We start from the raw sequence: 19152 nt of genomic DNA, 5'->3' as shown, positions 1-19152 counted from the left end.
TGAGCAATCAGAGGAGAAGGGCCTTCGCCAAGGAGGTGACCAAGAACCCAATGGTCACTGACAGAGCTCCAGAGTTCCTCTGTGGAGATTGGAGACCCTTCCAGAAGAACAACTCTCTGCAGCACTCTACCAATCAGGCCTTTATGGTAGAGTGGCCAGACAGAAGCCACTCCTCAATGAAAGGCACATGACAGCCCGCTTGGAGTTTGCCAAAGGGCACCTAAAGGACTCTCAGACCATGAGAAACAAGATTCTCTGGTCTGGTGTAAAACAAGATAACTCTTTGGCCTGGATGCCAAGCATCACGTCTGGAAGAAACCTGGCACCATCCCTACGTTGAAGCATGGTGGTGGCAGCATCATGCTGTGATGATGTTTTTCAATGGCAGGGACTGGGAGACTAGTCAGAATTGAGGGAAAGATGAATGGCGCAAAGTACAGAGATCCTTAATGAAAACCTGCTCCAGAGCACTCAGGACCTCAGACTGAGGGCGAAGGTTCCACCTTCTAAAAGGACAACGACCCTAAGCATGCAGCCAAGGCAACGCAGGAGTGGCTTCGGGATAAGTCTCCGAATGTCCTTGATTGGCCCAGCCAGAGCCTGGACTTGAACCCGATCGAACATCTTTGGAGAGACCTGAAAATAGCTCTGCAGCAACGCTCCCCATCCAACCTGACAGAGCTTTCAAGGATCTGCAGAGAAGAATGGGAGAAACTCCCCAAATACAGGTGTGCCAAGGTTGTAGGGTCATACCCAACAAGACTCCAGGCTGTAATCGCTGCCAAAGGTGCTTCAACAAAGTAATGAGTAAAGGGTATGAATACTTATGGAAATGTGATATTTTAAATAAAGTTAAATAAAGGTTAAATACAAGTTTCTAAAAACCTGTTTCTCCTTTGTCATTATGGGGTATTGTGTGTAGATTGAGGGGGGGGGGGGGATCTATAAGACATTTTAGAATAAGGCTGTAATATAACAAAACATGGAAAAAGTGAAGGGGTCTGAATACTTTCCAAATGCACTGTAAGTGAAGAAATGAGCAAGACAACTTAAGTCTCAATGATATGAAGACAATGATGATGATTCATATAATCTGTGACCAAGTTAAGAGAAGGGGCGTTGCCTTGTCCTCCTAACTGGGGAGGTATAGATAGGATAGGATAAGTAATCCCTCTCACCCCCCCCTTTAAGATTTAGATGCACTATTGTAAAGTGACTGTTCCACTGGATGTCATAAGGTGAATGCACCAATTTGTAAGTCGCTCTGGATAAGAGTGTCTGCTAAATGACTTAAATGTAAATGTATAGTTTGTTTTCCCCAGGAAATGGAAACTCTGGGACTGAGTTAAAATGTCCCATGAAGAATATGGCGACAGTTCCGATGGAGAAGAGGGCCATGGCCACCCAGAAACACACCTTGTCAATAATCTTCCCAGAAGTGGGGAGACAATGACCCACACGGTTCTATCAGGATTTCTTAACCCTCAGCTCATCATGGGCCTGTATTCAAAGTGTCTCACTTGAGTGTAATAATTAATTTTATCAAAAAGAGCATGATCCTTAGATCAGCACGCTTTGTGAATATGGGCCTGAACAGAATGAATTGAAATGAAACTGACCCAAAACCTGACCTACATCCCCAGAATAAAAGTAATACTTACTGACCCAATGTCATTTGCTTGCTTTGTGCTCTCAGCGATAAAGTTACAGGCATCCACATATTCCTTGATCTCAGGAGCAGCTTGGGCGAGGCTCTTGTACAGGCTGGCTGTGGTGTTCATAATGCCATCCACTAGAGGGTAACAGAGACATACAGTCACCTACACATATGCTGGTGATGGACCACAGTGCTAATCTTTATCCTCTCTCCTTTTCCTATTGATTGTGATACTTATTTACAAGAACAAATACAACCAAATGCTTTTTAAAATCAATTCAAATTAACCCAGACATCTATTCAAAAAAGTAGCTTGCTGGATAATATACATAACTAACTACATCTCAAAGCAGGGCTGTCCGACCTTTTGGGAGGGGGGCACCCCCAAAAAAGGCACCAAAAAAAAAATGGTTCTCGTAGCCGCGGTCAGACTCGTTGAGCAATTATTACAAGGGAAAGCAGAACAATCTGATTAGTAAAATATTTTGCTAAACTATTTTGAACTCAAATTCTGCACTTATTAACAACGACCAACACTATACCAGTCAAAATAGAAGATTGTAGCCTACCATTACTATATCCAACCCAACTCTATTTGTGGCCACTATCATGCCTGCCTGCAAAGCACTTATTGCCAGCCGGATAGCCCAGTTCTTCCTCACAAATGTCATAAGAATTTTGCCAGAATATGTTATATCTCAAATCAAATCAAATCAAATTTATTTATATAGCCCTTCGTACATCAGCTGATATCTCAAAGTGCTGTACAGAAACCCAGCCTAAAACCCCAAACAGCAAACAATGCAGGTGTAAAAGCACGGTGGCTAGGAAAAACTCCCTAGAAAGGCCAAAACCTAGGAAGAAACCTAGAGAGGAACCGGGCTATGTGGGGTGGCCAGTCCTCTTCTGGCTGTGCCGGGTAGAGATTATAACAGAACATGACCAAGATGTTCAAATGTTCATAAATGACCAGCATGGTCAAATAATAATAAGGCAGAACAGTTGAAACTGGAGCAGCAGCACAGTCAGATGGACTGGGGACAGCAAGGAGCCATCATGTCAGGTAGTCCTGGGGCACGGTCCTAGGGCTCAGGTCCTCCGAGAGAGAGAAAGAAAGAGAGAATTAGAGAGAGCATATGTGGGGTGGCCAGTCCTCTATCTTTGTCCCATAATATTGATGGCAGTGCGATGTTACAGCTGCTTATCTTTAGACATATAGCCAGTGGCCACCCACACTAGGCCTATCTGAAATATGAAAATGATCAATCAAAACGCCAGGTAGACAATTGTTCGGGTTGACTCAAACCGCAGGCCCCGTGGTTATATCCGCAGGGCGGGCGGGTTGAGGGTCATGAAATATTGTGTGTATGAAGGGCGGGTTGAGGGTCATGAAATATTGTGTGTATGAAGGGCGGGTTGGTGGCGGGCGGGTTGAATAAAAACAATACCTTAAATCCATAAATGTATAATTCTTGTGCAATGTATACATCTTAAACTAGATTGAGGTTTTTCTTTCATTATTTTAGGCTATCTGCATTCGTGCATTAGCCTAAACTTTAAGGCCTACCTGTACACGCGCCAAATAGCCAACACGCCAATCGCCAAATGCATTTGGGAACGGGCAGAAAAGGTTAATGTTGAGGGAACTGAAGCCTACTGTTCAGAAGGGTTAAATAGAAACTAAATCTTTTTTAATCTTTAGAGAATGCGAATGCACAGTTAGCACCTATAAACAGTACCTATCTTTATCAGCATCATAAAAGCTGATATTATTTCAATCACAATATATGCATCCAAGCCGAAATGAAATCTTATCAGACAAATGTTGGGTCGTTTTCACAGCTTCCCTTACAACCGGGTAAACTGATGTCATTTGGAAAAATGTTGCACAGAAAATCTTTCCTGATTTTTGAGTTATTGCATTTTCTCCCAGATCTCTTAACTTCTTTGCAGAGATGACAGAGAGAACTTTACCAAAGTCCAATAGATTGAAGCATTCATTCTATCGATTTATAACATTCTGGCAAGGGTTTATTTACTCTACGGACAACATAATGACAGACTAATAATGACATAATGAAGCCACCTGTATCTGATGATAGACAAGTTGACTAACAAATAGCCTTCCATAATGTTGGAAATTAGAAGCAGAAACATCTCTAAAAATCAGGAAAAAAGATCTCCCCCCCAAAAATATTCTGCCATCTCTAGCCTACCATGCATTTTCTATATTTGCGGGTTAGGGTCGGTTCTTAGATTTCCACTTTATTACACATAGTTGGATAGTTGCAGATGTGTTATTAGCAATTGCGGCCGGGTGAACAAACAGCTGACGCGTGCACCACTAACATGCCCTGCTTTATGCTCCAACGTTGATGAAGTCATTGGGCAACAATTAAGATGCGCAACTTGTTGGTTCTGAAGCATAGATGATCATTTAATGAGGACTTGCTGACAGTAGGTTCGGAACAACCACGACAGAACTTTAACATTTAAAAAAATAAACATTATAACACCACTGAAAAGGGCACTTTGGAGACTGGAAGGGCAAAGGGGCATGTGCTCAGTACAGGTAGAGCCCCATCTGTGCACGTACCTGTGTCAAATGTTGTTTGGCACAACTGCTTCTGGGTTCCATAACACCAAAACAAATGTTGTATACCCCCCCCCCCCCCCCCCCATGGGCTATCCTTCCTCCCCTCCCTACCGGTATCTCTAATCTTACCAAATGATCGTGTGAGGCCATGCCTCTCTGTTTGTCAATCACCATCTCGCTGCGTGGTTGTTTCAGCACATACTCCTCCGCTCTCTGCATCAGGCCGAAGAACGAGCTACGCCGTCGCTCCCTCACTCCCGCCTCTGCATTATCCACCAGAGGGGCCATGCCCAGGAATTGAGGAACAAGCTCCAGGAGGGGCTAAACAGGGGAGAGGAAAGGTGGATTAAAACAAAAAAGTAAAATTCATTCTGACAAAGTAGGATCTTATTGTCGTATCGGTTCGTTATAGTATTGAATAAAGAAAAAAACAAGGCATTCAAAAAAATGTATAATTCTTGTGCAATTCATATCTATAGGCGACACTAAGGTTGTTCTATCTGACGTTAGTATTTCCCTGAAGCTTTAGGGCCCAACTGTAGCGTGCTAATAATACAGCAATTGTCAAATGCTTTTGGGAATTTAGGCTTAAAAAGTTGAACATTGAAGCACTGAGGCAAAAGGGACAATATCTGAGTTTAATTCAGTCAGAGAAAAGCTGTGAAATGGAGTTGAAAATTAATAGAAGGACCAGAACAGTCTGTAAAGGTGCTATCTTTATAAGAATCATAAAAGCTGATAGTATTTCAACCATGTTGGGTCGTTTTAACAGCTTTTCATTTCCTTAAACAGATTTGTTTTATTGCATCTTCTCCCTGGCCCCTAATAATACATTTCTTTGCCACATGAGAGAAGCAGAGATGAGAGCTTTGCCATGTTAACTGATTTGAAGCATTCATTCTATCAACTTATTCTGGTGAGCATGGGGTATATTTACTCTTCTAGGTCAAAGTACAGAAGAGAAGCCACCTGTATCTAATAATACACAAGTGGATTAACAAATAGCCTACCAAAATGTAGAAACTTATTATCAGAAACATATGCCAATCTAAAACGGCCTGTCAAAAAATGATTCTGCCATCTGACTGGACAGAGCATTTTCTATATTTGGGGTTAGGGTTGGTTGCGGATGAAAGATTTTCACTTTATCACATAGTCGGCGTTTGCGGGTGGTTATTAGCAATTGGGTACGGGTGAACAAACAACTGTTAGCCGATATGCATTGGTATACAGTGCATTCAGAAAGTATTCCGACTCCTTGACTTTTTCCACATTTTGTTAAGTTACACCCTTATTCTAAAATGGATAACATTATTTTTTCCCCTCAATCTACACACACACTACCCCATAATGACAAAGCAAAAACAGATTTTTAGACAAAATCTGAAATGTCACATTTACATAAGTATTCAGACCCTTTAGTACTTTGAAGCCCCTTTGGCAGCCATTACAACCTTGATTCTTGTAGGTTGACACTACAAGCTTGGTACACCTTTATTTGGGTAGGTTCTCCAATTCTTCTCTGCAGAACCTCAAAAGCTTGGTCAGGTTGGATGGGGAGCGTCGCTGCACAGCTCTCTAGAGATGTTCGATCGGGTTCAAGTCGGCTCTGGCTGGGCCAATCAAGGACATTCAGAGACTTGTCCCAAAGCCACTCCTGCGTTGCCTTGACTGTGTGCTTAGGGTCGTTGTCCTGTTGGAAGGTGAACCTTCACCCCAGTCAGGTCCTGAGCGCTCTAGAGCAGGTTTTCATTAAGGATCTCTGTACTTTGCTCTGTTCATCTTTCCCTCGATCCTGACTGGTCTCTCAGTCCCTGCCACTGAATAGCATCCTCACAGCATGATGCTACCACTATCACGCTTCACCGTAGGAATGGTGTCAGGTTTCCTCCAGATGTGATGCTTGGCATTCAGGCCTAAGAGTTCAATCTTGGTTTCATCAGACCAGAGAATCTTGTTTCTCATGTTCTGAGAGTCCTTTAGGTGCCTTTTACTGACGAGTGGCGTCCGTCTGGCCACTCTACCATAAAGGCCTGATTGGTGGAGTGCTGCAGAGATGGTTGCCCTTCTGAAAGGTTCTCCCATTGCCACAGAGCTCTGTCAGAGTGACCATTGGGTTCTCGGTCACCTCCCTGGCCCTTCTCCCCGGGTTGCTCAGTTTGGCCAGGTGTCCAGCTGTAGGAAAAGTCTTGGTGGTTTCAAACTTCTTCCATTTAAGAATGATGGAGGCCACTGTGTTCTTCAATGCTGCAGCCATTTTTTGGTACCCTTCCCCAGGTCTGTGCCTCGACACAATCCTGTCTTGGAGCTATAAGGATCTTATATAGAAAGGTGTATGCCTTTCCAAATTGTCAATGGAAACAGGATGCACCTGAGCTCAATTTCGGGTCTGAATACTTATGTAAATCAGGTATTTGTTTTTATTTTTAATAAATTGGCAAAGAAATCTAATAACCTGTTTTGCTTTGTCATTGTGGAGAAAATCCATAAATGTATAATGTGGAAAAAGTTACGGGGTCTGAATACTTTCAGAATGCACTGTATTTTAATCATGACTTGGCCTATGCAATAAAGTATTTGACTTTCAAACCCACACAAGTACTGGACCTGGATTTTGTTATGCCACTTAGCACCCATTTGTGGTTAAACAAATCATTTTGCGTTTCAATGTATACATACGTGCTGTGTGGGACATGGTGTGTGGGACATGGTGTGGGTATTGGGACTGCGGAGGGAGATGTACCCACCACGATTTGGTTGGTGGCGATGAGTGTGGTCACAGACATGACAAAGATCAGGTACCTGGAAGAGAAGAACAGACCGATGTTGATGTGGAGGGGATTTGGCTCTCTTATGGAGTTACATAAATGTATGGAGGAAGGCAGTAAGAAAGAGACTGAAGAATCCCATTAATGAAGGGCATGAATTTGAAGCTGAGAAAGGAACGCAGTGACTATTATATGGCGTCTCTCACACTGAATCCTCATACAAACACACCCAGGTACATTCGAACTCACTTGCTAATGAGTGGGACATTGAGAGATGTCTCAGGGTCCTTCTGTGCAATAAGAAATAGGAAGACAGTCTGAGCCAGCAGGACAGAGATGGACACAGTCAACTTCTGTCCCCAATCTATGAAGAGGACAACAGAGAATCAGATGGGTACAGACGGGAGTGCAGTGCTTTTCCCATAATCAGACATAATATACAGATGGTTTTATTTGGCCCACCAAGTGTTCTGAGCAAAATAAACTTTTGTTGGACAGCTCCAGCTCCAAAAGGTAAACATTTTGGAAATCTGATCCCAAATAGGCCTATTTATTCCCAAGCATAATAAAGTGATGTCATCGTAAACAAATGTAGCCTAAGCAAGGTTTGAAGTTGTTTTAGTCACATTATCCGTTTGGGTTTCTTGTGGTCAATTCGTAATCTAGCAAACAGAATCCAACTTTAATCCGACAATACACAGTGCATTCACTAGTTTGAAACTCAGAACCATGAAATCTATGTTAGAGCATAAAGGGGTAATCTGCAGTTGCTACATCCATTTGTGGACTCATAAATTAATGATATGTACCCATTGATTCTTGAATAACTTATTGATGCCTCATAAGCATTCGTATCCCATCAGAATCCAAAATATAAACTTGTTTTACTTCAATGTTTGTAAACAAAGTAAATGTAAACACTACATAACCTCAGAACATTAACTATAATTCTGATACCATGGATGGTCAGTCCTTGCATCCATAGCTCTGTTTCAGCTTTTTACTGAAAAGGGGGCAGGGAGGACGCTTTACTGTTTCAACTGCTGATAGCTGCTTTAAATATAAATCATTTGATTTAATAGTCAATATTGGAAAAAAACACTTGTAACACTAACAGAACAACTGCTAACATCAGTTGTTGATGGCATACTGTATCATCATCCTGTATCCTTAAGTTACACCACTGACCAATCAGCAGCAGTGTTGCAACCTACCCTGTGCAGGTAGGAGGTAGGCCAGGACGACCAGGGAGGAGATGAGTGAGCAGGGCAGGATGATGTTGATGATGTAGAATAGAGGTTATCTCTGGATGACCAGGTTGAAGGAGATCTCCTGGTACTCCAGGTCATCAGGAGTGTAGCGTGAGTTGATCAGCTTCCTGGCTGGGCTGTGCTCTATGGCCCACTCACCGTTCTCTAACAGGGTGGAAACAGACACACTGGGATCAATAGAAGCCATTTCATTAGGATTTGACCTGTTGATGGGTTGTCAATTGTTTACAGTTAATCAAATCAAATGTTATGTCACATGCTTCGTCAACAGGTTTAGACGATGTCGTAGAATTACAACATTAAGTTAATCACATTACTTTTACATTAGAATGTATTCCTATATTAAAAAACATAGTCTTTTTTCTAGAGGCAACAGAATAGGGTTCTTAGGACTCTCGTGTGTCTGTGTGAAGAGAGAATCCTCAGATTTACGATGGCTGGGTGGAAATGCTAATTTACAGGTCCTTTTCCAACCATGTACTTCAGATTAGAAAAAGAAAGTCAAATATAAAGTGACATGAGGAATAAATACACAGTGAATAACAATAAAGAGTAAATATAACATGGCTCTACACAAAGAGTACCAGTACCGAGTCAGTGTGCAGGGGTACGGGGTAATTGAGGTAGCTATGTACATATAGGTTAAGTGACTCGGCAACAGGATAAATAAATGGTAGCAGCAGCGTACTTGGGGAGTGTGAATGTGTGTTGCGTCAGTAGCCGTGTGTGTGTGTGTGTGTGTGTGTGTGTTGGGATGTCAGCGTAAGTATGGGTTAGTGTGTGGGTAGAGTCCAGTATGTGTGTGTAGTCACTGCAAGAGAGTTAGTGCAACAGTCAGGGTAGCCATCTGATTAGCAGTCTAATGGCTTGGGGTTAGAAGCTGTTTAGATTCTGTTGGTTCCAGACTTGGTGCACTGGTACCGCTTGCCATGCGGAAGAAGAGAGAACAGTCTGTGGCTTGGTTGGAAGGAGTCTTTGACAATTTTTGGCCTTCCTCTGACACCGCCTGGTATAGAGGTCCTGGATGGCAGGGTGCTTGGCCCCAGTGATATACTGGGCCATATGCACTAACTTCTGTAGTGCCTTGAGATCAGATGCCAAGCAGTTACCATACCAAGCGGTGATGCAGCCATTCAATGGTGTAGCTGTAGAACTGAGGATCTGAGGGCCCATGCCAAATCTTTTCAGCCTCCTGAGGGGGAAGAGGCATTGTCATGCCCTCTTCACGACTGTGTTGGTGAGTGGACCATGATAATTCCTTAGTGATGTGGACACCGAGGAACTTGAAGCTTTCAACCTGCTCCTCTACAGCCCCAATGTGGGTGGGGGCGTGTTCGCACCTCCTTTCCTGTATTCCACAATCAGCTCCTTTGTCTTGCTGACATTGAGGAAGAGGTTGTTGTCCTGGCACCACACTGCCAGGTCTCTGACATTCTCCCTATAGGCAGCCTCGTCCCCGATCAGCCCTACCACCGTCATGTCCTCAGCAAACTTTATGGTGTTGGAGTCATACATATTGCTTTTGAGAAACTACAAAGTTGTATATTCAGTATCTGTGTCACACATGCAGGACCTGAGTAGTGGTGGGAATCTATTAGGGGGAGGTAGATTTTGAAATATAATTTATTTAAAGAATGGTGCCCGAGGAGATGCCTGCCGTTTTACAGGCTCCTAACCAATTGTGCTATTTTGTGTGTTTTTCTGCATTGTTTGTAACTTATTTGTTGATGCTACCGTCTCTTATGACCGAAAAGAGCTTCTGGATATCAGAACAGCGATTACTCACCTCGAACTAGACAAAGCTTTTTCTTTAATGAGTCTGACGTGAAGGATATAATGCTATATAATCTGACGTGAAGGATATATAAAGGCCCAAATCCTAGTCATTCGCATGAAGAAAATAAGGAGATACATGGGGCGCAGATCAGGGTGCCTTGTGAGAATTCATCGGTGAGTGGGTAACACGCCTATACCATCCGTTCTATTGGCCAACATGCAATCACTGAAAAATAAACAGTTCAAGACTATCCTATCTACCACCACAAACATACTTTTTTTATGTACTTTATTTAGTAAATATTTTCATAACTGCATTGTTGGTTAATTAAGGGCTTGTAAGTAAGCATTTCACGGTAAGGTCTACACCCGTTGTATTCGGCGCATGTGACAAATACGATTTGATTTGGAAAATCATAAAAACAAGATGTTGCAACATTAGTGTGTATTGCCAGTGAAGGCCTCAGGATCAATGTCCACCCACTCAATAGGCTTGTTGGTCTCTCCGTCAACAGCCAGTATGATTTCAAACTCATTTGCACTGTATCTCTGGGACCTGAAGATTAAGGTGCAGTTCTGGTAGTCAAAGGGGAAGTAGATGATCTCTATACGTGCTGCGGTAGATCGCTGGAGGCAGCCAGTACATGTAGCTACTGGAATAGATCAACACATTGGCATAGTAGGCCACATCAAACTTGCCATCAATGCTGCAGAGGGGGAAGAGAGGAGGGGAAGAAAGGAGGTGAAAGGGTAGTGTGCGATGAGGAGAGTTCAAGCAAAACAGAGCCAGAAAAGGGGGGGAAATCAGAATGAGGAAAAATATGAAAGCCCTCTACTGGCTCACTTGTTCTCAAGGACGATCTCAGGGAGCCATACTGTGTTGTAAGGCACATGGATAACTTCAATGCCAAAATACACAGAGGTGTTCCAGGCTAGGCGAATATCATTCCATTGCTGTGGGAGGAGAGACAAGAGAGGGGGAGGAACAGAGGAGAAAACAGACGAGTGAGGGAGAAGAGAGCATTGAGATGGAAAAAACTCAAAGTAGGAGAAAGGAAAAAACAGAATCTAGTCAAAGTGTGCAAGAAACAAATGATAAATGAATTGATAAGATTGGTGAGAGAAACACTCACAATCCAGACATTAGTTGTGAGAGTCTCTTCCCTTTCAGAGGAGATAATATGATTGTCTGATGAAGACATTTGTCTATTTCAGTTTGACATGTGATAGTACTGTAGTGCACCCTGCACGGTGGAAGTACAGAACAGGTTTTTTAACCTTTATTTAACTAGGCACGTTAAGAAGAAATGATTATTTTCAACGACGCCCTAGGAACAGTGGGTTAACTGCCTGTTCAGGCGCAGAACGACAGATTTGCACCTTGTCAGCTCTGGGATTTGAACTTGCAACCTTCCGGTTACTAGTCCAACGCTCTTACCACTAGGCTACCCTGCCACCCCAACAGTATATGTCATCCATACAGAATGTGTATTGTGTTGTTGGGGTGCAGCAGTGTGATGTGGGTAATATGTTTGGTTTTACATTTGAGTCATTTAGCAGAAGCTCTTATCCAGAGTGACTTACAGTGCATACATTTTTGTACTGGCATCTAATGTATGTGTGTTGTATTGTTATGATGCAGCAGGTGTGGTCTGTCTCTCACCAGGGAGATGATGTTGGTGAGAATCAGCTTGACCTGCACCTCCACCTAGTCTGTGGGGTGCACTGCTGGACAAATACTCTTGTTGTAGCCTCTGAACAGGTCCCCAATCAGCTTTGATTCCTCATTACAACTCACTGCGGAAGGAAGGAAGGGAACCATGATATTATGAAATATGGATGGCATAAAACCCATAGGGACTATAAAGCATACTATTTCAAAGGATTCAACACTTGAAAGGCCAAAGGAACTTGAATAATCAGTGACCGATTTGCTAAAAGCACCCAATGAACCATTTTCAATTTACATGATTAACATCTAGGCATGTCAACCCACGGCTGGCTCCAGGCATAAGCAGTCGCTTAGGGCCCCTTGCAGCTAGAAGTTGAGCGTTAGATATTAATACACAAGGTACAAGTTCGAAATCCTCCCCAGCCAAATCTCACTTAGGGCGCCCACAAGGCTAGAGCCACCCTGTGTCAACCATAAAAGCCCATTTATGCTTGATCTGGCAATGTGGATCAGAGGCTCCAGATGGAGTTTGTGAAGCAATTGCGGAGCCTCCAGAGGCTTGTGGTGGCGATGCCATACGCCTCCCACATGTTTTAACAATGAGGAGGTCTCTGCATAGATCTGCATTGACATGATTAGTGTTCAGTAGGTGGGGGAGGTATATCCTGTATAAACACAAATTCCCTTCCTTCACAACAAACATGGAGAACCCTGACGAACAGATTCACATTAAAAACATCTTTATACCTTGTGTAGGGATTTCAAAGACATGATAATGAGTTTGAACTCCTGGAAAGATATCTGGGAGGTTATGGGGATAGATGTGGTAAAAAGGTCATTGGAATGCAGACCATGGCATTGAAGAACGCTGGATTGGCGCACATTCAACTAATCTGATCTAACAAAGCAGATATTTGTCAAATCTGTCATGATTGATGTATTGTAACAGGCCCACAATGTGGTCACTAAAATAGGATTTGGATACATTTGACTGCTTTCACTGCATAACATTTAGAAGTTGGCTCTATTCATATAAACGGGTAGCATAGCTAGCATACAGAAGCAGGTGCTGGTAGTCAAAGTAGTTAACTGTAATGCAGTTGATTAATGACGATGACATTAATATGTGTTGGGGGTTGACATCCATACAAGCATTATACTCTGATTTTGACCTCAACGTAGTGTGAAATACACATATAAACAATAGCCTAACTGTAGGATAATTTCGCTGTGGGGCAATGAGGAGACTTGGGTGAGAAAACGGTGCAGCCTTTTTACATCTTGCCATCTTGGCTGAGCTCCTGTGTCAAGCATCCGGAAACGGACTCCAACATTTCAGAGTGTCTTGTCATTTTGTTTAGCCAGTAATTAGCTGGATGTCTATAGAGATGAATCCTGAATCACTAGTGGTGTGGTGCAGTTTATTGGATGTGTAAACTCTATAAGAGACCGTTTATGCTGGATCCGAAAATATGTTCAGAGGCGCCATATGGATTGTGTGACAATTGCGAAGCCTCCAGAGGCACGCAGAGGCCAAATTGAGCTCCGTAACGCATAGCCATGCGTCTCTCAAAATGTGTAACAATGCTGAGGGCCCCCTTCAGCTCCTCTGCATTTAAAAAAATTGGTTGATAGGCGAGTGCGGGAGGTCCTCTATAAACAGAAACTCACTTCCTTCACAACAGCTCTGCGCTGCTCCGCGAAGCGCAAGAAGTATGAATGCCTTAACTTCTGCAGAGGCCATATCACCATTAATCCTGCATGGCCAATGCAGACATCAAATTGACCATGTAGCGCCTTTAACACCAAAAGTTGTAACAATGTTTAAAACGTTTTCGCAGCGCATATAAAAACAAAATGCCACCTGCCTCGCAGGAACAATAGAACCAACATGTGTGTCGTAATAATACAAAGAAAAATTATGCTGTCGCGGAAGTAGAAACTACACTTCCTGGAGTCCACATAAAACATGAAACTTGACATGATACATAACATGAATAGACAAGGACAGAACTACATACAAAAATGGCACACGTATTTAGTGAATCAGCCAGATCAGAGGCAGAACAGATGACCAGGGACGTTCTTGTTAAGTGCGTGAATTGGACCATTATCCTGTCCTCTTAATCATTCAAAATGTAACGAGGGTGTCAGGGAAAATGTATGGAGTAAAAAGTACATTATTTTCTTTAGGGATGTAGAAGTAAAAGTTGTAAAAAAATATAGTAAAGTACAGATACCCAAAAAAACTACGTAAGTAGTACTATTTTTACTAAAGTACTTTACACCACTGATGAATAGTTTACATCCAGAGGTGCAACTGCCAAGAGCAGTGTTCCTGACCGTGAGAAAAACCTATCAATATTGTAGCGACCCGCACAGACAGCTGTGTGTTATGTGTTAGGCTAGGAGGTGGTTGTGTTGTACTGACCAGTACCCGGTGTTCGCGGGGTCCGACATGTCAATCAACCTGCTATCTGCCAATCACGGGAATGCCTGGAATGTTCTGATGCCGGGCATCCTGGTGGTTGGCGGAGTGGCGTGGAGGGGGGTTGGGCAGGGGGGTGGAGCATTGGAAGTTAAGACCAGGTTCAGCCTTTGTTCTCTCTCTCTTACGTCTGGGCTTCACAAGAGAAGGTCACGATTGGCTTGTGGGTTATCTGTCATCTATTTGGCGTGTGCTACGGCCCAAACAGTAGCCTGTGTAAAGTTGGTTTAATAAACCGTCAATTCGCAAACTCAAGCCTCTGTCTGGACAATTGTTAATTTATGATCTAGTCAGGTCATTACATTGGTGTCAGAAGTAAAAACGTTGATACAAGTTAGCCAGCTAGCTAGCTGACTTATGTGGCTAGCTACCGTAGGTGAGAACGGGGATTGAAAATGCTTCGAGGGAATCCGAAAGTGAATGTGGAGGTAGGGGACGATTATGGCCAAGGAGGTGCGTGTGAATGAACGTCGGGGGTTCTGTCTGAGGAGATCGCCAGGGCGTCGGAGCGCAGAGGTCGCTTGTGGGAGGACGTGAGAGCGATGGCGGCTGAAGCGGGCATGAGTGCTTCGTCGACTGTATTTCGCGCGGATTCTGGTGGGCGGACCGAAGTGGCGACGTCGACGCGGCGTGACGAGGAATCTGGGGCTCAGGATGTAAACAAACATGGCGGCGCCCAGTTCCCGGCTGCGTCCGTATCTGTTAAGACCCCGAAGTATTCCGGTAAGACGGATTGGGAAGCTTTTCATGCTCAGTTTGAACTGTTAGCTCATTTTAGGGGGTGGTCGGATGAAGAAAGGGCACTGCAGTTGGCTTTATGCCTCACGGATGAAGCTCTGGCCTGTTTGATATTGATTAGCCCCGAGGACAGGCATGATTATGGTGCTTTAGTGGGAGCACTGAGGAGGCGCTATGGACAGTGTGTACAGCCCGGGCTACTGCCCCCCGAACTGAGTAATAGACTTTCCCCCTTCTGATGACCAGGTGGCGAATCGCATCTCTGCATGTCTGGCAGACATATCAGTGTGGATGACGGATCACCACCTCAAGCTGAACCTCGGCAAGACGGAGCTGCTCTTCCTCCCGGGGAAGGACTGCCCGTTCCATGATCTCGCCATCACGGTTGACAACTCCATTGTGTCCTCCTCCCAAAGCGCTAAGAACCTTGGCGTGAACCTGGACAACACCCTGTCGTTCTCAACCAACATCAAGGCGGTGGCCCGTTCCTGTAGGTTCATGCTCTACAACATCCGCAGAGTATGACCCTGCCTCACACAGGAAGCGGCGCAGGTCCTAATCCAGGCACTTGTCATCTCCCGTCTGGATTACTACAACTCGCTGTTGGCTGGGCTCCCTGCCTGTGCCATTAAACCCCTTCAACTCATCCAGAACGCCGCAGCCCGTCCGGTGTTCAACCTTCCCAAGTTCTCTCACGTCACCCCGCTCCTCCGTTCTCTCCACTGGCTTCCAGTTGAAGCTCGCATCCGCTACAAGACCATGGTGCTTGCCTACGGAGCTGTGAGGGGAACGGCACCTCAGTACCTCCAGGCTCTGATCAGGCCCTACACCCAAACAATGGCACTGCGTTCATCCACCTCTGGCCTGCTCGCCTCCCTACCACTGAGGAAGTACAGCTCCCGCTCAGCCTAGTCAAAACTGTTCGCTGCTCTGGCCCCCAATGGTGGAACAAACTCCCTCACGACGCCAGGACAGCGGAGTCAATCACCACCTTCCGGAGACACCTGAAACCCCACCTCTTTAAGGAATACCTAGGATAGGATAAGTAATCCCTCTCACCCCCCCCCTTTAAGATTTAGATGCACTTGTAAAGTGACTGTTCCACTGGATGTCATAAGGTGAATGCACCAATTTGTAAGTCACTCTGGATAAGAGCGTCTGCTAAATTACTTAAATGTAAATGTAAATGTAGACGCAGGCAGCCTGGAGAGCTTCTACGGGTGCTAGCTAATGACATTGAGAGCCTCTCTCGGCGGGCATATGCTCACATGCCCCCCTCCGTGCAGAGCGAGCTAGCACGGGACCAGTTCATACAGGCGCTCTCTCCTACAGAGCTGCGCATACAGACCCAGCTGGCTCATCCTGAGTCATTGCAGACAGCCTTGGAGATGGCTTTGGAGAGGGAGCTGGTGTGGGCTGGGGCTTCAGCTGGGGCTTTGGTGGGGGTGCAGGGAGACACACCCTCTGTGCAAGCTGGGGGGCAGAGCAGCCAGGAGCCGGAAAAGCCTGCTTGGGTGGCCGAAATGACAAAACTCATTCAGGCTGTGTCGCTACAGGCGGCACGAAACACAAGCCCTGGTCCCAGGGTCTGCTGGGGTTGTGGCCAGCCAGGCCATCTGCGCCGATATTGCCCCATGTCCCCCAGAGCTCAGGGAAACGGATCGGGGTCCGCATAGACCGGGTAGTGCGGACCCCTGGCTTTCTATCCCAACCACCATCATCTTCAGGAGGAGCCCACCGGCACAGACGGGGAAGCAAGGCTCCACTTCCCCCAGAAGCAGACGAGGGCAAGCGGATGGAGCCTGTTGTTGTGGTGGGCCGGACCTGTGTTGGGGACTTTTGTCATGTCCCTGTCACTGTGGAGGGGGTGCCCTGCTCTGCCCTGGTGGACACTGGGTCCACAGTAACCCTGGTGAGGCCAGATATTGTGCCAGGTTGGACTCAGTGTGAGCCTACAACTGTGCAGCTCCGCACAGTCACAGGTGAGCTGGCACCCATGAAAGGGAAGGGAATAATGACTCTGACAGTAGGGGGCAGGACTGTGCGTCATCCTGTGTGGGTGGCGGCTGTGCAGGACCCTTGTATCCTGGGGTTGGACTTTCTTAGGAGCACAGGCTGCCAGTTAGACCTAAATAGGGGCACACTGAGCTTCCAGGGAGGGACGGAAGTCACCATGGCCCCCCCTAATGTCACATTCACTCAACCCAACAAACCCTTTACTCCAACAGTTAAAGCAGCAGAGACTCATGGCTGCGCCCCCTCCCCCACAGCTGTGGGTGACTTTTCCCCAGTCCCCCTATCACCTACGGCGGTGTGTTACATTCCCCCAGCTACCTCCATGACACAGACCTCTGTGAGCCCGGGCCGCACCTCCCCAGCCCAGCTACCCCAGATGGGAGAGGAGAGGACACTGTCTGCAGTGAGGGAGATATGGGGGAGGAACTGTGTTGGTCTTGACCCCGAGCAGCAGGAACGGTTGTGGCAGTTGCTGTTTGAATTCAGAGGCAGCTTTGCGTTGAGTGAGGAAGAGATGGATCAGATTCATCTGGTGCAGCATGAGATCGACACAGTTGATGCTCGACCCATCAAGATGCGTCCCCGCCGTATCCCGCTGGCACGCCAGGAGGCGGCAGACAAGGCTGTGTTGGAGATGCAGCGGGCAGACTTCATTGAGCCCTCAGACAGCCCCTGGGCGGTGCCAGTCGTCATGGTTCCGAAGAAGGGGGGCAAGCTGAGGTTCTGTGCGGACTACAGGCGGCTGAATGAGGTAACCAGGAAGGACTCATACCCCATACCACGTATCGATGAGTCGCTGGACCTGGTTAGGGGGTCCTCCTGGTTCTCCTCACTAGACCTCCGCAGTGGCTACTGGCAGGTGCCCCTCTCCCCAGAGGCCAGAGCCAAAACTGCATTCTCCACTAACAGAGGACACTGGCAGTTCAAGGTCCTGTGCTTTGGCCTGTGCAACGCTCCAGCTACTTTTGAGCGTTTGATGGACAGGGTGCTGGATGGCATCCCCCGACAGCAGTGTCTGGTATACCTCGATGACATCCTGGCCCATGGCAGCTCCTTCCAATCAGCCTTGGTGGGAGCTACGGCGTGTGCTGGAGAGGGTGCCTGCCGCAGGTCTGAAGCTCCACCCCGAGAAGTGCCACTTCATGAGGAGAGAGGTGTCCTTCTTGGGCCACCGAGTGGGGAAGGAGGGGATCAGCACCATGGAGGACAAGGTAGGGGCTGTCTGAGACTGGCCCACCCCCACCGACCAGCGTCAGCTGAAGAGCTTCCTGGGCCTGGCCTCGTACTACAGGAGGTTTGTACGGGGCTTCTCAAGCGTTGCTGCTCCACTGAACCGCCTGCTGCCGAAGGACAAGGCTTTCACTTGGACAGTGGAGTGTGAGGAGGCGTTCAACACCCTCAAACGTGCACTGATCGAGGCCCCCGTGCTCGCCCCCCCTGACCTCACCTTGCCCTTTATCCTGGACACAGACGCAAGCAATGTGGGCATGGGTGGGGTGCTGGCCCAGGTGGGGCCAGAGGGGGAGAGAGTGGTGGCGTACTTCAGCAAAACATTTGACAAACATGAGCGCCACTACTGTGTCACCCGGCGGGAGCTCTTGGCTGTTGTGGCTTCCGTCAAACACTTCAAGTACTACCTGGGTGGTCTGCCCTTTACTGTAAGGACTGACCACTCTGCTCTCCAGTGGCTCATGTCTTTCAGAGAGCCAGAGGGGCAGGTGGCACGCTGGTTGGAGGAGCTTCAGCCGTATGACTTCACGGTGGTGCACAGGGCAGGGGCACGCCACTCCAACGCCGACGCCATGTCCCGTCGGCCCTGTACTGCAGACGGCTGCCGCCACTGTGAATGGAGAGAGGGACGGGAGAGAGAGCTGCGGGCAGAGGAGGGTGTCTGTGCCACAGTGTGTCGGGCGAGCGGGCATGTCTGCTGTGAGCTGCAGACTGTCGACGTGGCTGAATGTCGCCAGCAGCAGGGACGGGACCACAGACAGTGGAAACCGCTGGGTGCTCACGGCCATGGACTATTTCACAAAATGGCCCGAGGCCTATGCTCTGCCTGACCAGGAGGCAGAGACCATCGTCGACGCCCTGACAGCTGGGATGTTCAGCAGGTTTGGAGCTGCAGAGTCCATCCACAGCGACCAAGGCAGAAACTTTGAGTCCCGTGTGT

General features: G+C 46.5%; 1 pseudogene; it reads right to left on the bottom strand.

Annotated features, from left to right (window-relative positions):
• Positions 1-1290: 1290 nt before the first annotated feature.
• Positions 1291-11890, bottom strand: LOC123990644 (annotated as a pseudogene).
• Between the last annotated feature and the right edge of the window lie 7262 nt (positions 11891-19152).

The sequence above is a fragment of the Oncorhynchus gorbuscha genome, linkage group LG02 (assembly GCF_021184085.1).
Source record: "Oncorhynchus gorbuscha isolate QuinsamMale2020 ecotype Even-year linkage group LG02, OgorEven_v1.0, whole genome shotgun sequence".
Taxonomy (NCBI): domain Eukaryota; kingdom Metazoa; phylum Chordata; class Actinopteri; order Salmoniformes; family Salmonidae; genus Oncorhynchus; species Oncorhynchus gorbuscha.
The sequence above is the reverse complement of the archived record's forward strand: the minus strand, read 5'-3'. Positions and strand labels throughout refer to the sequence as shown.